Source organism: Macrobrachium rosenbergii, chromosome 30 (assembly GCF_040412425.1).
Source record: "Macrobrachium rosenbergii isolate ZJJX-2024 chromosome 30, ASM4041242v1, whole genome shotgun sequence".
NCBI lineage: Eukaryota > Metazoa > Arthropoda > Malacostraca > Decapoda > Palaemonidae > Macrobrachium > Macrobrachium rosenbergii.
The window spans coordinates 36,775,304-36,780,303 of record NC_089770.1 but is presented as its reverse complement, the minus strand read 5'-3'; the positions used below and the strand labels follow the sequence as shown (position 1 = coordinate 36,780,303).

Genomic DNA, 5,000 nt, shown 5'->3' with positions numbered 1-5,000 from the left:
TTTTTGCCTGCAATCCTAATCTTATCTATTTCATCATCAATATATTCAGGGCTACATACCCGTAATGCTCTTAAGATGATGAAATAGATAAGATTAGGATTGCAGGCAAAAACTGAAATATCCTGATAGTGTATTAAACAGTGCATTTGAAGGGCAAAAAGACTATGTATCAAAACCAGAAAGAACCTCACAAAAAATTTGTTTGTTCTGCCTTATAATAATAGTATGAAAGATATCCTCATCTTCTTAAGAATTTTGTGTTAATGTCGCATTTAAGAACAATACAACAATGAAAAATGTACTATCAAGAACTCCCCAGACAATATTAAAGGTGTGTATAAAAATTCGTGTAAGTCTTGTGACAACTTTTATATTGGCCAAACTCACTGGAAAAAGAATTGAACAACATAAGAAATGTGTGAGATATGCACAAGGAACAGTGGTATATTTGTACATGTTAGTGAGAACAATCATGCTATCAACTGGGAAGGGGCAAAAGGATTGTATATTCTAATAATGCACTGAAAGGAACATCATTGAATCTAGCTTCATAAAAGAAAGTTACAACCATAATATGAATATCAGTCAAGGGATGTATAAACTTGATCCTTTAATATCAAAAGAAATTTGTAAATTGTTTAAACTTTAAGGTAGGCAGTAGAGATATATGAAAATAGGATTATCATATTTGTAAACACAGTACGAGGGTAGTAATGTTAATGAGTTTCCAACTCCGCCTCCATGACACCTGTCAGGTGTGGATCTGAGGTGGGGTATAATCTGTTTATCAGCAATGTCCCCTGAGAGTCTATTGTGATTTTTAGCCAAATGAGTTTTAAAGGACACTTACCTCGACACCGGCCTGAATAGGGATATGGAGCCTCTAACGGTTGTGTATGTTCGTCAGTACTGTTCTTGTAGTATATATATTTGTGACTTCTCACACTCTGTATCAGTCCTTCGTCAATGGCTTGAAATAAAGTCGAAACCGGTCAGACCTACACCCTGCTTCTTATTTTTCACCTGTGGTAATGTGTGATAAATGAATCACGTACAAAAGTGATAATAATCATCATATATATATATATATATATATATATATATATATATATATATATATATATATATATATATATATATATATACATACAGTCATGATCATGATCGTATATATATATATATATATATATATATATATATATATATATATATATATATATATATATATATATATATATATATATATATATATATATATATATATATATATATATATATATATATATATTTATATATATATATATATATATATATATATATATATATATATATATATATATATATATATATACATATATATTAGAATATCATCACACAATCACGTGTGGAACAGAAATAAATTTCTGACTCACACCAGGATGTGAGTCAGAAATTTATATCTGTTCCACACGTGATTGTGTGTTGATATTTTTTTCTAATATATTCACTCAGAAGGGATAATTCGAATGAAATGCTGTCAACTGGGTCACTGCTGAGTCGGGAAGTTGGCAGAAAACACGCTGGTATGCAAGCAGTTAGCCGGGTAAAGCCTTAAGTACAGTGGTACTAGGTTCCAACTTCTTCTATGACTTGTGTGGCTTGGTTGGCAAAAATTGAAAGACCTGGGCTCGATCTTGAGATATATATATATATATATATATATATATATATATATATATATATATATATATATATATATATATATATATATATATATATATATATATATATATATATATATATATATACACACTGAGAGAGAGAGAGAGAGAGAGAGAGAGAGAGAGAGTAGAGTCTCTCAGTGTATGTGAGGGAGAGAGAACACTGATATGGCCACTAATCACTGGTTATCTCTCCCTCGTTATATCTTTGAGATCTTTGAAATCACCTGTTTACTGTGATGTAGTTCTTCAATGGAGTTTTCTCTCTCTCTCTCTCTCTCTCTCTCTCTCTCTCTCTCTCTCTCTCTCTCTCTCTCAACAATGAATTGGGTAAGAGGTTTATAAAAAGGCCCCAATATCTGGAGAAGGAAAGCAAGTGAACCTTTATTGTAAATCATCTAAACTCAGAATGTCCTAATCATCTTTATTTTCTCTGCTTTCCCTCTTATGATGGAATTGCCACTTTTATGAAATAAAATCCACCCTTACTCATTTGCACACTTCCAAACCTCTTCTTAATCATCGGGCCATGATAACACAATCGGCGACACACACATTCCCCTATCAGTCAGCCACTTGAACTCTGGTCTGATGAAAGAGACACAACGCCATTGAATGGTGGACTGAGTCACGCGTCTGACTAATGCATCCTCGTGAGAACTGGGTATATAAAGACCCAGAGCTGCAAGGGAAAGCCAAATCAGTGGGCCTCATCAACAGGAAATGGTGACTGCAATTATTTTAGTCACCTTTCCCTTAACAGCTAGGAATTTAGCCCACCGTCAGGACTGGGAGAATCTTTTCTTCATCAGGATGGAAGAGGTACTGAAGAAGCAAGAAGAAGCCTTGAGCCAGCTGAAGGGCAATGCAGTGATTCATGCTCAAGTTTTCATTTCTTTATTGTGACCCATATTCTCGACATAGTCATTATGTCTTTTCTTTTTTTCTTTAAAGATAAAATAAGCATTTGTTGTTATAACTAACTCTTAAGCCATTCATGAAGTTTGTTCATTTTCATTTCCACCTTTCTCACTTCACAGCCTCCTGGTTGTGGTACCATTTATTCCAGCAGACTTTCCTCTGGGGCTCCATTGGCCTTTCTTTCCATAACGGCAGTCTGGGAAGGTTCATTAGAGAGATCAGTTGGGTTCTCGCATTATGCAGGAAATGTCTTCATCTGAATCTGAGTTTTTACAGTTTCATTCTTCTCTCAATTCCCTCTTCAGAATCCATCGTTACTGCTCTCTCTCTCTCTCTCTCTCTCTCTCTCTCTCTCTCTCTCTCTCTCTCTCTCCCCTGGTTGAGTGAAGGGCGAGTCCTGGAAGACTTGTGTTGCATTGCCTGGTGGACTGGCTCCACCATATTGACTTGTTCATTTATGGAATTTTTTTTTCAGAATGAATTTTGGCGTCATTACAGTTTCTTGATTCCTCGTTGATTATATTCTGAATAATTTTATTTGACATTACAACTGTGGTTTCCTTTCAGCTTAATTCAATGAAAAAAATCTATGAGGTTTTTCCTCATGTATTTTAATGCCCTAAGTCAGACCTCTTGACCTGTGTCATATCTGAAGGTATGACCTGATTTCTCAATCTTTATCTGGCTTCAGGAACTTAGCCTAAGGCTGAATTGCTAGTTCCAGAATTTGATAGCTTTCCTTTGCATGCAGCCAAAGCACAGTGCATGCACAGGGAGGGTATGGCTGTTTACTGCAGAGCAAGTTTCATTATTAGTTGGGGAATTGTGAATGAGGTTGTCACACACCTTTCTATCTCAGATTTGTAGGGAATCTTGTAAGTCATGTATGTTAAAGGTCTCATGCTTCAGAAGTGATGTTGGCATTTTGAATTGCCTCGTGAAAAAATAGGCTAAGCGCAAGGACTGAATTGTGCTTCTTGCTATTGTTTTGCATGGCAGGTCAGCACAGGAACTTTGTCTATTTTTTTATTGTCTTCAACTGACAAATGTCGGCCCAGTTATCTAATAATGCACTGGGTCTGATTATAGACGCTGTTTCAGCCATCTAAGGGATCAGTTTGTGGTGTAGGTGATAAGGAATTAGGCTAAACTTCACTGAAACAAAGGCTCACCTGATTAGTCAGTCTTGCACCAGGTTCCCGCCCAGTGATTTGGTGTGTGTAGGTCAAAGTGTGTTGAATGGTCATGAACGTCAGACAACAGTTGGTGCTACCTTCAACTCATAGTGTTCTTTCCCACAGCAGCTAAAAAGCGTTTCATCTCATGCTGCCAGAAAACAAGGTTTTGCTCACTGGGTACCTCAGACCTTTCTTTTCTGCTTGCCAGAGATTTCTTCTCCTTCCTGTCATGGTGTCAGCGGCCTACCACTTCAGATTTTCTCAGTTATAAAAAATGCTCAGCTACTTTTGCCATGAAACCTCGCTTTTTTTCGTTAGGGTTTCTTCACCTGCGGAGATGACATTATCAGCGCCATCTGTTTCTGATCTTCATCTCGGCTGCTGTTGTATTACTTTTCCTGTCTTGGTGTCTGAAGCCGGTCAGGATCTTCATCCTTTACAAAGATTACTGGAAGATGCTGTTCCCTTTCCCACAGGGAACTTCATTTATAACTCACTCATTCCCTTCACCCCAAGAGCCAGTGTGTGTGTGTGAGCTGCTCGCTCTGCAGAACTTCCACATTCACACACTGTCGCAATGTTATGTTGTCATACGTCCCAGCACCAGAAGCCTGCTGTTCCTGGTCCTCATAGCAGTTTTTGTTCTGCAGGTTTCCATCACTTTCAAAGAAGTTGGCATATTTTTCAAGCACACTTACCTTTGCTTTCTATTTTTTTTTAATGATTTCTGTTTTAATTCAGCGTTTGTTCTCTTATCCCTGTCTTAGGTTTTCTTCACTGATGGGTAGTTTCCCCTTGCCACTTACACAAGTGAACCGCAGGTGAAGAGAAAAGCCTGGCTGAGTCGCGACTTCTTATGATCTGTTCCTCACTATAAAGGTCATGAATGCAGAGAAACCTTTGTACACTCTAGGGTATATTTCTCTCTTCTTTTATTAAGATTCTGGGTTACCTGAGTTTATTCGTGTCTCCCCGTTACTGACACATTTCTTGTGCAGTATAGTTTTAAGAATAAAGACCAGCTTTTTTAAAAACAATGATTTATATTTCCAGACATGCGGGAGAAACAGGGACATATTGAAGACAAACTTCAAGGTAATTTTTATATATTTTACTTCCAAATATTTATTTTCTACTACATAACAAAATCCTATACTTCATGAGTCTCTGCTTCATAGGATGAGTCAAGCTGCTGTTAAAG

At 36.7% G+C, this 5,000-nt stretch overlaps 1 protein-coding gene across 1 annotated transcript in view; it reads left to right on the top strand.

Moving 5' to 3' along the window:
• LOC136854879 (uncharacterized) overlaps positions 1 to 5,000 on the top strand; it is a 362,933-nt gene that overhangs the window by 357,085 nt on the left and 848 nt on the right. The gene's annotated exons all lie outside the window — the stretch shown is intronic.